Source organism: Sebastes fasciatus, chromosome 11 (assembly GCF_043250625.1).
Source record: "Sebastes fasciatus isolate fSebFas1 chromosome 11, fSebFas1.pri, whole genome shotgun sequence".
Lineage (NCBI taxonomy): Eukaryota > Metazoa > Chordata > Actinopteri > Perciformes > Sebastidae > Sebastes > Sebastes fasciatus.
In genome coordinates, this window is record NC_133805.1 from 24520055 (window position 1) to 24537114 (window position 17060).

Here is a 17060-nt window from a genome sequence, read left to right on the forward strand (position 1 = left end):
TTGAGAGACACCATCAAAAAGCCATGCTGTTTGTTTTCAAAAACCTTTGATATTTCGAGATTTCTGCAAGAATTGCATTTCTTCGGCAATTGGATGGCGAGCACTTCGGTTCTGGAAACTGCTCAGAAACCGCCTTATTGTCAATTTACCTAGGAAAGTCATCCATCCTCTGAATGCCCTACAGTAGGTCTCTGTAGGTCTCTAGATTGTGACTGTAATGTTTCATGAGGCTGTGATTATGCTAGAGGTCACGGCAGGTTATTATATACAGTGAGGTCAAATTGTAAAAAATGGTCTCATTACAATGAAATGGCTACTATGGGGACTAACATCATCACACATGAATACAATTGAGCTCATTGGATCCACAAGAGTCTCTGCTTTACAGATGTACCAAATTTATGTAATTCCAAGACTGTTTAGGGACCCCAGTATGCAGAAATATTTAAATACATCATCTTAGAATAGGCGAAAATAGAATATTAATACTACATGCAAAAAACTGCATGTTTTTGCCCCAAACTGCATGTGATTATCATAAAGTGGGCATGTCTGTTAAGGGGAGACTCGTGGGTACCCATAGAACCCATTTTCAGTCACATATCTTGAGGTCAGAGGTCAAGGGACCCTTTTGAAAATGCCCATGCCAGCAATAGAGCAACGTATTCCTTAGGTTTTCTAGTTTCATATGATATCTGTATCTTCACTCCATCCCTAAAACTGAACCTGGTACAGCCTCTGAAAGACGGTAAAGTCGGTCAGGATCGCAGGTGTCTCAGAGGGTTGATCTGTTGATTCTTTTCTTGATTAATCGATTAATCGATTAATCATTCAGTCTGAGGTGACGTCTTCAGCTGTCTTGTTTTGTCTGACCAACAGTCCAAAACCCAAAGATCTTCAGTTAACTATCTAACTATAAAGTGAGGAGTCTCTGTCTGTCTGTCTTTCTGTATGTCCTTTGCATATCTAGAGAACCGCTCATCCAATCTACTTTACACTTGGCGGGTGTATTTCTCAGGACCCAAGGGAGAGCAGCGTTGAAGTTCACCAGTATTATAAAACAGAGAAAAGCAGAGAAACCATACATTGGAGAAACCAATTTTTTTTTTTTTTAATTACTCAAACCTGTCAATCAATTATCAAAATAGTTGCCAATAATTTTCTGACAATCGACTACTTGAATAATCAACAAAACGTTGCAGTTCTACTTCAAATTGCTGGCTTTGTCCGACCAACAATCTAAAACCAAAGGCAAATGTTCACATTTGAGAGGACAGAACCAGTAAATTTAGGACGTTTTTGCAAGAAAAATTGATTTAAACGGTTAATCAATCATTTAAAAGTTATTTTTCTCAGCTGATCGATTAATCGACAGTTTGCTATCCAATTGTCTGCCTCCACCTGTTCTCTACATCCTGAGCCCACGTCTACGTTAACACTGAGGCCGAGACAGAAAGCTGTGACAGGAACTATGTCAGCTGTGATTCAAACGTGTGAATCTGACAAATCTCACCATATATGATGACTGTGTTCCCATGTTTGAAAATAGCACAAGAAGTCACAGGAGTCTTCTCTGACTGTTTCACTATTTTTTTCTTTTCTCTTTCCCTCCATGGTCAGTGCCAGTTTGTAATGTCTGAGAAGGAAAAGAATAGCCTAAATGGTAATGTGAAAGTCTGCTTCAATGATCGGAGCCCAGCAGAGAGACTTGAGCTCCCTCTGGAGAAACAGGTGGCCCAAAAAGCAAAATGAATTATCAGCCAATCTGACCATGTTCTGTCCAGTGAATTCACTGTAATGCCTTCAGGCTGGCGTTACAATGAGCCCCTTAGGAGAACAAACCGCCACTCTCAGTCCTTCATTCCTTCTGCTATCAGTCTACTAAACGCAAACAGTCATTTAAAGTGAACTGTTATGAACTATAACAAAATGGTTTATTATATTTACTGCTGCTCGTTGTTTCTTTGTATTGACCCATGTATGTTGATCTGTTGCCTCTCACATTTAACTACCTGCCTGTGAGTTTTGAAGTTATGTGTATGAACTGATGGACCGAGAACACTGCAAATGAATCGCCCTGCTTGGGATCAATAAAGTTGTCTGAATCTGAATCTGAACGTTGGTCAAGCATCCTCAGCTTGCCACAGTCCTTACAACTTTAACTAATGTGTTGTTGTTAGAAGAGGGTGGCCATCTGAAAAATAAGTAGGAAGAACGCCATATATAGTACCTGCATATTCCCTGCACTACACCACTGCTTAGATGACAAGATAAATGTTATCTAAAACTAGATGGCCATATCCCCAGATTACCACAGATTACGTTACATGAATCTTAAAACACCACCGCACAAAGTAACCTTAATCTACAGCTAATGTAAAGTTAGATGTTGCTACATTACTTCATTACTCTACCACGAAAGACTCTTCAGTTGACATGAATGTCTGTCTGAGTCTCACTCCACTCGACCATAAAATATGCAGGTTGCACAACAAACTGGAAACCACTTGTTGTGAAGTGAATACAATGGACATGGGGAGGGAGAACATTTATAATTGTTATAAAAAAAATGCTGTTATTTTCTTTAAAGTGCTGATTTAGAAACACAGAATGCCAATTTCTCCCCCTCTCAGTGATGAAGGCCAGATAGCAGATTAGTTTTTGTTGTTCTTTTTGAAAGCATGGCGTACTGGAGGAGAGTCGTGAGACATGTCTTAATTTTAATGGACTCAAATTAAAATTCAAACCACATTGGGCTACATCTAGTGGCTGAATATTGTCAATGTTATCAATAGCACCTTACAATTTTGAGGTACTTTACTTGAGTATTTCCATTTTATGCTACTTTATACTTCTACTTTAAACATTTCAGAGGGAAATATTGTACTTTTTACTCCAGAGTTACTAGTTACTTTACAGATGAAGATTTTACATGTAGAAATTTTTGATACACTTAAGTACAATACATCGTTAAAGATTAGACCGTTGGTTCCCAACCTATTTAGCTTGTGATTCCATCCAACACAGCTTTGTGTGTAGTTGTTGTACTTTGCCATGTTTAGATGTCTATGAGACATTTCCCCTCTGAACCTCTCACATGGTTTCATTTTAATAACTTTTTTTATGAGCAAAGAGGAAAATTCTCCAAATGAAAAAAAAACAACTAAGTAAACTACAGTAACTGTATATAAAATAGTTAAAACCAGCTTCACTTCAATCAGCTATAACAGTAAAATGCTGCTTACACATTGATTGATGCATCTAATAATGTCATATATAATAAAATATTGGGCACATTTTACTGCAGAATGAGTACTTTTACTGTTGGTCCTTTAAGTATATTTGCTCATTATACTTCTGTACTTTTACTTGTACAGTAATTAAGTACTTGTACATTGTTGTATTGGTACTTTTACTTAAGTAAAAGATTTGAATACTTCTTCCACAATTAATAACTGTATTAACGACACACGCAATGACAGCTTCATTACTGTCAAACAGAAACCAGGTCAACAGAGAGAAAAAAACTAAAAATAAATTACCACCTCCCTGCAGGCTGCACTGTTTGTTCCCATAATGCCACAGTCCTCTGGGGGGATCAGGAAGTGTCACCATGGCAATACATTTTGAGTTCCCAGTTGGTGGTAATTTCTGAGTGTGTATCTTTCCACAGTGAGGCTTTTAGGCCCAGATTCCCCAAAGTGTACAGTGTTATCACAGGAGAAGCTCTTATGAGGCTGGAAGAGCGGACAGCGTCTCAGTGGTTAGCACTGTCACCTGAACAAACAATGAATCAATAAGTTGATCAAATTAAAATAAATATGCTATCAATGTTATTCTATTTTGATAATAAATTCATTAAGTATTTAAGTAGACTATTTAATTACATTTTTAAAGCTACTTTCTGTGATTACAGGTTTCAATTTTTGGTTTGTTTTATGAGATTGTAAACTTTATATTTTGGGGATTTTGGGACAAAGCAAGTGGGCAACCTCCGGGTCTGAAAAGCTAATGTCTTGTGTCCATAAGCAAGTTTGCATCATCCTTGAAATTCAAAACAGACACTTCAAAAGCGGTTCACTGTTTATTTCTGGTCCATAGCTACTTTGTGTCCTCAGGCTTTGGAGAAGGTTGCATAAATCAAGGTTGCTTGGGCAAACTCCTGGTTTGAAAAGTGAACCCAATGTGGAAATGCCTTAAACTTGCATTCTTTGTTGCAAAAAGAAGTCTGATTGTATAGAAGTCTATGAGAAAATGAGCCTACTTCTCACTTGATTTATTACCTCAGTAAACATTGTAAACATGAGTTTATGGTCTCAATCACTAGTTTCAAGTCTTCTTAAATACAGCATGATGTTCATTTAGTAAATTATGTTCCCATTTAGAGTCAAATAGTCCATAAAGCAGGGTTTTGGACGCCTATAAATGTCTTATTCAGTGTTCGGTTGTGTTTAGCTCCACCCTATCGTGTCACTTGGGGTGATATCACAGGGACTACGTCCATTTCGTATACTGTATACAGTCTATGGACAAAACAAGCAGTTTGACTTATTTTTTGACATCCTACTGACTTTAATTGTGGTTTACGTTTCCTCCTCATGTCCTGAAATGTTTTCCTTACTGTTCTACATTAGCGCCGCAGCTAATGATTATCTTCATTATCAGTTAATCTGCTGATTATTTTCTCGATAACTCGATCAATTGCTTAGTCTAGGAAATGTCAGAAAATACTGAAAAAATGCTGGTTATAATTCCCTCAGGGCCCAAGGTAACATCTTAAAATGTTTTAATCTCAAAGCACTCATTTCAATGTCTCGTGCTTCTCAGCGAATTGACAACAGTCCAAAACCCAAAACTATTCAGTCTAAAATTATATGAAACAAAGAAAAGCAGCAACTCATCACGTTTGAAAAGCAGGATCCAGAGAATGTTTGAAGTTTGTTTGCTTGAAAAAAAACTGGAACAGTTAATTGATGATCAAAATAGTTTCCAATTAGTTTTCTGTTTATCAAATAATAATTAAATTGAGAAAATCATATCATGTTCTAGTTTCCTCCTGTGATCCAAAGATATGCCGCTCAGGTAAACAGCAGACTCTACTTTAATGTATTTTAATCTGTGAATGGAGCCTGAATACAAATAAGTAAGTCTAGGGAAAGGATGGAAAGATGTAATGATATGAACAGGTATTTAAAAAAAATATATAACACACATCCTGACAAACACAAACACACTAACACATACACCAATATTCCCAGCAGTCGGGCACACTTCCTGTCACTATTTTCCCCATCCTACCTGTTCAAATCCTTTCCTAACCCACACATAATCCACTCCAAATCTCCTTTGCTGTTTAAAAAAAATCTCCTTTTGCAGCTCACAGAATGGAGGATAATCTAATGCTGGTCCCACACTGTGGCGATGTCGTTCTGGGGGTTGATTAACTTAATTATCAACAGAGCAGGGGACTAAAAAAGCCCACCAGTCAATCCAGTCCAATCAAATCCCTTTCAGTCCGCCTCTACCTTTGAAAAAACATCACAGCTCCGGCGCGTAACCCAACACACTGAATGACTGATGGATGTCTAGTGCACTGAATGGCCTCTTTTTAAGGCAAATGTAAAGAGGTGAGGACATTAGACAGTTGATTAAGAAAGCAAGAGCACATTTTTAAGCAGATTTAATATCAGAAATGTGAGTTTCCTATATCCATGCTGAGCTGGGATATAGTACCAAATGAAAGCACAGAATTTTTGCTCATTAAACACAAGTTGAAATGTTTGAATGAACAGTGTTTGGTTAAAAAAAACAAAAAAAACTGCAGTAGATAGTGAGGCAGAAGCAAACAAAAGAAAAAAAGTGATTTTATATGTATATTCATACTTACATAGCTGACAGAGTTGAAAGCAGAGAAATGTGGTCGACCCGTACAGCAGAGTCACTAGTTTCTTACCTCTATTTCTTAGAGTCAGAGCGTGGGTGTAATAAAAGCACACAGACTTAAAAGGGCCCCTCAGCATGTTACCAACCAGGAACTATGCTTAAGAATTACTCTTTAAAGCCCCCTTACACATTTCTCTATTACGTTAACACGAAATAAACAGCACAGAGTTAAAAAAAAAGAAGCCTCCGATATTATTTATTAAGAGTTTAACACTCGTTAAAGGGCTTAGTGGCTTTCGTTTGATCAGATGTGATTGGCAGCGACCAAACAACCCATCAGATTCTGATTCAACTGTTGCCCAACTCTGATTGGTGCATGGAAATATGTGACATCAGCTTTTTTCAACTGAGCCCCGCCCACTTCAAACCAGGGGGAAGAGCACAAGAAGAAGAAGAAGAAGAAGAAGAAGAAGAAGAAGAAGAGGAAATACAGAAATCTTGCAGCTCACTAGAAATAGCTACAGTTAATCTGTATAAAAACTAAAGCGTAAAAACGACAATTTGTAGTGTTATGGGGGTAAATGTGAGGGACTATTTCTTTGTGAGCAGGTGTAAAAGTGGAGGAATTTCAATTTTATTGTTCGATTAAGTCCAAAAATTCACTTTTAGCTGGTTGATAAGACCATAGACTGTATATAAGAAGTGGACATAGTCAACGTGACGTCACCCATTGGTTTGTGGACTGACGTTTTGAAGCATCGAGTTTGGCATTTTGGCCGTTGCCATCTTGGTTTTTGGCCGTCGCCCTTTTTTCTTTTTTTGCAACCAGAAGTGACACGAGAGGATGGAGCTATGTACAACCAAAAAGGTTAAAGTTGTAAGACAAGTTTGTAAAACACGGACAACTCCAGAAGGTAGCCACGCCCTAAAGCATCCCGTGATTTATGGTCTATTTGACTCTAAATGGGACCATAATTTACTAAAAGAACATCATGCTGTATTGAAGAAGACTTGCAACTAGAGATTGAGACCATAAACTCATGTTTACAATGTTTACTGAGGTAATAAATCAAATGAGAAGTAGGCTCATTTTCTCATAGACTTCTATACAATCAGACTTCTTTTTGCAACCAGAGGAGTCGCCCCCTGCTGGCCATTAGAGAAAATGCAAGTTTAAAGCATTTCTGCATTGGCTTAATTTTTCAGACCGGGAAGTTGCCCACTGAATGAGACCCATTGTTGTCCCTCAGTGTTAAAGCTCACAAAAACTTTATTGATTTAAACAACCTTCTCCAAAGCCTGAGGACACAAAGTAGCAGTGGACCAGAAATAAACAGTAAACTGCTTTTAAAGTGTCGGTTTTGAATTTCAAGGCTGATGCAAACTTACTTATGGACACAAGACATTAGCTCGACTAATGGTTTGTAGTTTCCTACAAAGTCTGTAAACTTGCCAAACTTACTACTTCAACTGTACTTGTGCTCTAAATAACCACAGGCTGCAGCTGGTATAGAAAATCACAAGTACGGGCATTCTTTGTCCTGTTAAGGCAGCTTTCAGTCTCTCTGTTTCCACATGTATCACCTTACATTAGCACCACAGAGATGCTCCAGCAGTATTTTGTCAATTGCCCTCAATTACATGTTTTTAATAAATAATAGTGATAAGAAAGAGTTTGACATTATTCCTCTAGCTCACTAAAAATGGGGGAAAAAAAGCGACGATTCTTTTACAATATTCATGAGTCTCTAAAATCCTCAAAGCCTTTTAAGAAGAACGTGTGGCATCACTGCTGGCAAACGCTGGTGGAAACATCCCAGGCCAGAAAACACACACTGAATCCAAATCAGCCTAATAGGAGAAAAAGAGAATGGTTTGAATTCATCCTGGCACTCTTAGTGCTCCAGAAATTAATGCTAAGTAACATCTTCATGCTTCAGTGAAGCTGTGAACGCGTCCCAACTCATCACTCGCATGTTTTTCTACGCAAAGACGTTTTGTTTGTCTGTTAAAAAGTCTTTCTTATAACAGCAAAGCAAGTGCTTGACAGTGATGTTTTTTCTTCAGGGCATCCTCCCGTGTTGCAGAGGTTCCAAGTGTAAGTATTTCATGGATCCTCTTTGGTCCTTTCACACCGACTGTCAGGGGCTTCAGAGTCTGAATACTCTGGAGATAAAGAAGCGAGGAACTGGTGAAAGTAATCATTTTAGCACTTCCTCTCTCCCTGATCTCTCCTCACTGACTCACGCTTCTGTCAGAGGAGAAAACGATGAAAACTCCTCATCCAATATGACAAATATATATGGGATGTGAAGGATGCATTCAGGCCACACTCTCCGCTGCTTCAGTGTTGCATTGCAGCATTTTATCTTTAGCGATTTGACAGCGTCGCATCTAACCTCAACTGTCGTCAACAGAGGAAAGTAAGTTGTATTTAGATACGTCACCGTCTGCCAGGAGACAGACAGGCACAGAAGACAGACGTCTCTCGAACTAAGTCTCAACTTTTAGTGCCTCACTGGAAAAATATGCCTGCATAAAAGAATGAAGCATGGGTCTATAATAAGCCAGTTATTTTTTTTTCTTTCTGCCTCATTCTTTTGAATGACAGCCAAACGCATTACAAGGGAGTAAATGTGGACTGAAATCTAATTACATTTTTATACAGTTTAAATTTACGAACTACACTGCGGTGCGGGTACAGGTTATTTTCCCTCATTCTGCTGTTATGTGAGAACATATGCAGGATAAAATGCGAGGATTTATCAACATGCTGCTGTGAATAACATAAAAGAGGGAAAATAACTTAATGGCAGAGCCACTGGGAGATTTATAGCCAGAATAATGATTGTAGCTGACCTGACTGCAGACAAAGAAAGAACCTTCATTATTACAAATGGAGAACTTACACAAAGACAAATATGTGTAATCACAAAATATCATGAGTGGAGGGTCAAACTGCATTATGGCTAAATGGTATTTAATCACAGAACATAATTATTTAATTCATTGTGAAAATCAGCCCTAAAAAAAGAGCATTGTACAGATTTTTCAGAGTTAACATAAGGTGGCTGTATAATGTCTTAGAGAAGATTCTCTTCTCTCGGCAAGAAAGTACAGCCTAAATTATTACACAGCCACCTCATGTTAACTCTCAAAAATCTGTACAATGCTCTTTTTATGGCTCATTTTCACAATTTGTCTGAGTTTAATTCATTATGTCCTGTGATTAAAGACCATTTATGCATAATGGAGTTTGACCCTCCACACCCTCGTTTCAATACTTCATGATTAAGCATATTGTGCATATATGTGGCTCTGTCATTGAGTTATTTTAAGCACTATTTTCAGCTTTTATATTATTCACAGCAGCATTTTGATAAATCTACACATGGTCTCCCATAACAGCAGGAGCATAATTCAGCGTAGTTTATGAATTTAGACTGTAGTCTATAAAAATTTAATTAGATTTCAGTCCACATTTATTCCCTTGTAATTGTGTTTGGATGTCATTCAAAAGAATGAGGCAAAAATAAAAAAAACTGGCTTATTATAAAGATTGATACGACTCCTGTGTCTGTCCGTTAAATACGAAGCTGCAGCCAGAAAACGTTGGCTTAGCGTTGGCATAAAGATCGGAAGCAGGTGGAAACATAGCCTACATGTAGCTCTGTAGCTCTGTCCAAAGGTAAAACATCCAAGCACCTCTTAAACTCTCTAATTAAAGGGACTATTTGTAACTTTCAGAAATGCTTCTTAACAGCGACACCTGTGGCCGTGAAATCAACGAAAGTCAGTGTCGGGCTCGTGCTTGTGCTCGCTCTAAATGGACATGAACGAGCATCGCTCAAAACAGTGAGGCGACACACGTCACCTAAAAGCACAATATCACTCTATATTTCAGCTGCTTGGCAGTAATGTTAGCTGACCAGACGAAGGTCTCTCCATGAATCAATGCTGATACTGTGTTTGCTTCTCCTGCCTCAGCGCAGGCTTCAGCTGCGGGGCTCACCAGCGAGAAACTCGTCTCCCTCCGCCGCAGCCGGAGAGAGCAGGAAGACACCGGCAACCGGTCGGTAACGAGACAGTACGTTTCTCTCTGCGGAGCCCCGTTACTTCCCAAGACACGGGAAACCTCTGTTGGTCTGGAGGAGCTGCAGCATTTATTTCTGCACAAACGTCCACTGTACATTCACTAGATATTCTCAGAGCTAAACTAACTCTTCTGCAGTGTGGAGTGAGCGCGCGTTCACGTCTAGAGGTGGAGCGAGTACGCGAGAATGCGCGCGCTGTCTGAGTGAAGGCGAGCAGGCAGAGGAGACGAGACAGCGGCCACACGCGAACGCGCATATGCGAGCGCGCATGTGTGCTGACCCGCTACATTTATACGCTTAGAAAGTTACAAACAGTCCCTTTAACAATTTATGTCCCATTTGTGTAAAAAAAAAAACGCAGTGTAAAAACAACAGTTTTGTTTCTAACAAAGACAGAGACAAGCTAACCGCTGTGTTTTCCCCTGCTTCCAGTCTGTATGCCAACCAGGAATTGAAATTTGCACCTGCCAGCTACCAAATACAGGCTAAATGTTGCCTGTGGCAGGTACAAATTTCAGACTTATTATTTTTAAAAAGTATTTCCTTAGTTAAAGGGACTGTTTGTAACTTCTTACACGTATAAATCACCCGGGTCGGTGTCCCATGCGCGCTCTTTATGTGGCTACGCTGTTCAGACTCAGACTCCAACACAAACTACACGGAAGCACCAAAACCGCAAAGTTATATCTAGTGAAGCCCATCTGATAAACAGTGTTGGCCGCGCTCGGAGGACGCGCTCGGAGGACGCGCTCGGAGACCGTAGCTTTGGTCTCCAGGGCCGGAGTCTCTGCTGTTCTCTGCTCCTCTGCCTGCCTGCCTTCACTCAGCTCGCTCCACCTCACGTGCATGCGCGCACACTATACACTGCAGAAGAGTCAGTTTAGCTCTGAGAATATCTAGTGAATGTACAGTGGACGTTTGTGCAGAAATAAATGCTGCAGCTCCTCCAGACCAACAGAGGTTTTCCGTGTCTTGTGAAGTGACGGGGCTCCGCAGCAAGAAACGTTATCGTCTCCGACCGGGTGCCGGTGTCTCCCCTGTTCCCTCCGACCGCGGTCTCCCTGTGGGCGCGCTTGGAGACGATAACGTTTCTCTTCCTGCTAAAACCAACACTAGGATCAGCATTGATTCATGGAGAGACCTTCGTCTGGTCAGCTAACATTACTGCTAAGCAGGTGAAATATAGAGTGATATTGTGGTTTTAGCTGATGTGTGTCGCCTCACTGTTTTGAGCGATGCTCGTTCATGTCTATGTAGAGCGAACACAAGCGCGAGCCCGACGCTGACTTTCGTTGACTGAACTGACTTAATGGCCACAAGAGTCGCTGTTAAAAAGCATTTTTGAAAGTTTCAAACAGTCCCTTTAAAGGTGATAAACACGAAATTGAGAGCATATCTATTGCTAACTAGTGCTAACAGCGCTAATAGTGTTTGGGATGACGTTATCAGCTGTAGTGCAGAGGGAAACAGCTAGCCTACATAGCTCTGTCCAAACATAAAATATTCACCGACAAGCACCTCTAAAGCTCTCTAATTAACACTTTATGTCCCATTTGTTTAAAAAAACGTGGTGTAAAAACAACAAGTTTTGTTTTTTACGGGGACAGAGACAAGCTAAGCTGTAGCTTCCTATTTAACGGACAGACACAGGAGTGATATCAATCTTTACAATAAGCTTTTTTTTTATTTTTGCCTCAATCTTTTGAATGACAGCCAAACACAATTACAAGGGAATAAATGTGGACTGAAATCTAATTACATTTTTATAGACTTCAGTCTAAATTCATGAACTACGCTGAATTATGCTCCTGCTGTTGTGGAAGACCATGTGAGGATTTATCAAAATGCTGCTGTGAATAATATAGAAGCTGAAAAATTGTGCTAAAATATCTCAATGACAGAGCCACATATGCACCATATGCTTAATCATGAAGTATTGAAATGAGGGTGTGGAGGGTCAAACTCCATTATGGCTAAATTAAATTTAATCACAGGACATAATGAATTAAACTCAGACAAATTGTGAAAATGAGCAATAAAAAGAGCATTGTACAGATTTTTGAGAGTTAACATGAGGTGGATGTGTAATTTAGGCTGTACTTTCTTGCCAAGAAACGAGACTGAGTGGTATCAATCTTCTCTCCTCTAAGACAGTAAATTATAATGTAATGATTTACATTCTTGCCAATAGAAGAGAAGATTAATACCCCTCTTCACAATGTCTATGTGCTAAATGAAGCTAGAGCCAGGAGCAGTTCAGCTTCTAGCCAACCACACTGGAAACAGTGAGAAATAGCTAGCCTACATAGCTCCGTCCAAAGGTAAAACATCTAACTACAAGCCTATTTGACGGACAGACACAGGAGTGGTAATAAGACAGTTTTTTTGTTGTTTTTTGCCTCGTTCTTTTCGATGACATCCAATCACATTACAAGGAAATAAATGTGGACTGAAATATAATTACATTTTTATTGACTACAGTCTAAATTCATGAACTACGCTGAATTATGCTCCTGCTGTTATGGGTGAACATGTGAAGATTTATCAAAATGCTGCTGCTGTGGATAATATAAAAAGCTGAAAATAGTGCTAAAATAACTCAATGACAGAGCCACATATGTACAATTTGCAAATTACTAAAATGAGGGTGTGGAGGGTCAACCTACATTATGGCTAAATTAAATTTAATCACAGGACATAATGAACTCAGACAAATCAGCCATAAAAAGATCATTGTACAGTTTTTTGAGAGTTAACATAAGGTGGCTGTGTAATAACAGCGCTGTGCGGGCGCAGATGTCCTTTTTAATAACACTTTCTCGCTCTTGCTCATTTTTTTTCCTGCTCCCTCGCAGCCATAAATTACTCAGCTAATGCCCCAACAGCAGCAGCTATTGCTGAATCATTCAAAGACCTCAATTAGCAATTAAGGGCTTAATGAATAGAGGTCCTTGCTGGGCCATTCAGCTCCCGGCCCAGAGGAGCCCAGTGGAATCTAATCTCTCCTGCAGGACTTGTACAGTAAATACTGGCTAACTGTGCAGAGCAGATAGAGAATAGCCTGTTATTGCACACATATAATGAGCAACTTGCCTTGCAGTTTTGAGCCCTGTTTACTGTATATACCTGGAGGTTCTGTGGATCTTAACAAGGACGGATGACTGTCGAGCACTATTCTTATTTTTTTTCCCCCTCCGTTCCTACAGCCCATTACCTTTTGCATAATACCTGTCTTGAGTTTGAATTGAAGAAGGAGAGTGGGGAAATGGCAACAAAAGGAGGGAGATATAGAAGCAGAGAGGGAAATAAAAGGGGTGAGATGGAAGTAGGGAATGAGAGAACTTAAAAAAAAAGTGGGGGTGGGGTAGAAAAATACATTTGCAATGCCAATCATCTTCAAGGAGCTTAGGCCTCGGACCAGAATATCAAAGATGGGAAATGCAGGCATACATCATGCCGTAGGTAGGTAGCTTATAAATTATTACTGTGACTCTATCCTTTTGTATTAATATTCTATCAGCCTTTTATCATTTATGTATTTTTCATACCTTTAATGAAGTGTAAGGCTACGCTTTACATGTGAGACCCCACAGGTATACGGTTATACAGAACTACACTCACATCTCTAGGGCTGCCCCCTCCTAGTCGATTAATCGGTTGTTTTGGTCTTAGCCGACAATTTCTTTAGTCGATTAGTCGTTTTTTATGCTTTTGTCATGCTGAATGACTTATTTCGAAGAAACACGCCACACACACATTTCTGGTAAACACAAGATTTAAAGGTGCTAAATACGGGAATGGGAGCATTTTTATTGCGTCTCAACGGCTCTCAACATACGGCAAACCGCAGCTCGTATCTAACGGTGCTAACAATGCTGATCAGTCTAAACAATGGTGAAAGTGCTGACAGAGCTAACAGTGTTTACCTGAGGGGAGGAACTGGAGGGTGGGTGCTACACATCTGCGACGACGCCGTCGGTCGGGACGGCGTTATCAGCTGTAACCGCCGTATGAGAGCAGTGCAGAGCAGCAGCCGTGAGTTCATACTTGCCAACTCTTCCAATTTTCCCAGGAGACTCCCTTTTTCCATTGCCCTCTCCCGGTTTCCTCCTGGGGTCACGATTATCCCGTATTACTCCCGATTTATGACAGTTTTCCACACGTTTCTTTCCTTTCCGTTATCTGTTTCTGACACTGTATAGCGTGTATAAGCTCTATGGTTTCCACCTGGACAACAATACAGCTATATGTACTAATGTCGTTCCCTGGCAGAAGAGAGATGCTCGCGGTGCAACTCGGTTTGAGCTGCGGCTGCCGCCTCCACATCACAATGCGTAGCGCTCGAAGTCGGGCTTTGCTCGACGCATTAAAAAGCCATTGTGGCACCATTGGAAATAATGGGTTTCAGAGTGCAGTGGTGCCGTTGTCACATTGTGTCTGAAAAGGCCTTCAGTGAGTGAGAAAAAAAGAGGGAATATAAATATTAAGAATATTTAAGATGAAAATGGTGTTGCAGTGTACTTTGTTATTTTCATTTTTTAAAGTCACCAGAATGCAGGAAACAAAGTCTCTGAAACTCACATTTTTCTGGAGGAGGATCCCCAAACCCCCCACCATAGTTGCAAAATCGTCCCTATTTATGAGGTCTCAAGGTTAGCAAGTATGCCTGAGCCAGCCAGTGGGGCACGCTCACATGCACAAACATGCACTAAAAGCCTGCATGCCCCGCCCAGCTATGTCAACAAAGCACAGAGAAGCTCCGATTACAAAAAACACAGAGGGAGAGAGACTTCATTCTCTGCTCAGGTAGACATTACTCTTCTATATCTTTACATAGCAAATAAATGTAGTTGTTTTATGCTATATTAATGCTCTGAATATCGTATAGAGAACCTTTAAAGTGGTGCTTTTGTGTGATTCTTTGTGGAGGAACTAAGTTTCAGAGATCTGTCGATTAAATCAACTAATCGATTAGTCAACTAAATCTTATGCGTGTAAATGCCGGCCCACACTTAAAGATTTTTCAAATCTTAACAGATTTTGAAAATGCGAAAGACCCCACACATGACAACATGTTATGTTACATTTTTGTCAGTGTGTGGAGGCAGGCAAGCAGGAAGAATTAGCAATGTTAGCTTTTGCACTACTTTGTGTTGAAAATTCACGAAAGATAGATGGATGAAGTCATGGAGACATGTTAAATAAACACTCTGCTGTTGCCACAAATTAACAACTTGGTCCTCCATTTCTGAGTCCATCTTACTACTACTTTATTCTTCGCATTTTGCATAGCTCATGCATTAGCAGCAGCCGTTATGACAGCGGTGGTTATCGTTCCTTCTTCAGTCAGATTGGTTATCGTTCTTTCCCACATGACTGCGTCATCGGCTGCCATCGGGGTTCCCCACACACAACAGGATATCCGATCGTAAATATTGAACATGTTTAATATTAACGATTTGAAATCGGTGCGGCAAGGATGGACTTCCAAGCCGATCTGGGATGTAAAAAACACTCTTAACATACCTCACACCACAGGAATATCTTGAAAGATAATCTTTAAAACCATTAAATAATCAGGGCTTTGCTGACTATTGTCGGGAGGAGGGAATCAGGCCCAAAATCGTCTTGATTCTCGTGTAGTGTGTACCCGGCATTAGTCGACTAAGAATTTCTTTGGTCGAGGACAGACCTACCAATTTCCATCCCCTCACCTCCCCCTCGCCATGTGAATTTATGGAGGCTCACTGAAGCATAGCGACTGAAGGTAGACGATCACGCACCTAAAATGAGTTGTACCATAATCTGATTTGAGCAACGTATAGCCTGCGAGCAGCGATGACAGCAGGGAGATAAAAGCACAATGTGACCTATACGGTGAGATGGGATGAAGCCATATCTCTGGAAGAAATTTTATCTTGCATCTTACAATAATAGCAGGGCTGATTATCTCTGTAGTCGGGGCATTTTATTATGTATCACAAAACCTGATCTTTGAGGTCAGCATGCATCATTTGGACAACTTGAAACTATTTTACACTGTCAGCGTTTATAAACGAAAGTGATCCACAGAGAAACTTATTGGGTGACTTTGAAGGTAAACTGCTCCTTAAATGTTGCTTCATTGATTCCACAGGGACATATTGTTTTAAAGGAGCATTTGTAAACCCTGTTTTTCTTGTTACTAGCAGCCCGTGCCAAATATTTAGCTTCCTAAATTCTCTATTGCATCACCGTTTATCACGCTGTGCTTTCAGAGTGCTTTTAAAAGTTTATATTTCACTTCATTTGGAGACTTTCCCATTCTCACACTGTGGGAAACACTACACAGGAGTTACTACTCAACGATTACTACTCCTACATCAATATGTGTATTCGAAGGAAAGAAGGAGAAACTCCACCTGCTGTTGTAGCAGAGGGAGTCCACAGTCACTCCAGGGCATATGAACATACGCCATGCTTTCACATATCTCTTGGCACGGACATATTTCTCCATTTCCTTAATTCTCCTCTTGTGTGACTGCCAAACGGCTTCCGCTCCACTAGGCTAAAGTAACTGGGTTACTAGAGCTGTGAGTAATTATCTGATTTCTGCTTTATGGCACCAGAAGGCACTAGAGTGAGGTGTGTAAAGTCCTACTGAGGTAATGATTCAAGGTAGTGAGGGTGAAAGGTTAAAGGTGAAAGTGGAGGGAGGATAATTCACACAATCTGAATTTTTGGATCAAATGAAGCAAATAAAAGCGTGAAGCTGAGCTCGATATGTGTAGTTTCTATAATGTGAAAGCTAAAAACAACGTCACTAAGAACTGATTATAATTTCATTCCAGGAACAATTTGCAATTCAAATGGAAAAAAATGTCTCTGGTCTGCTATTGAACATCACAAGCTGGCAGTGTTTATTGTATTGTGGATTAGACACAGATTTTGTAGACACAGTGACAGTAGAGTGAATACATGCTACGTCAAAACTGGTAAACACTAAATAATGCGCATTTGAATGCAAATAAACATCCACTGTTTTCTGTCTTGATGATTCAGTGGCTCCCAAGCTTCTATATTTGTTCACAGGCATTTCATAAT

At 40.0% G+C, this 17060-nt stretch overlaps 1 protein-coding gene across 7 annotated transcripts in view; it reads right to left on the reverse strand.

The window, feature by feature from the left end:
• The window catches only part of LOC141777481 (RALY RNA binding protein like), a 58121-nt gene that overhangs the window by 35690 nt on the left and 5371 nt on the right, over nucleotides 1-17060 (reverse strand). The gene's annotated exons all lie outside the window — the stretch shown is intronic.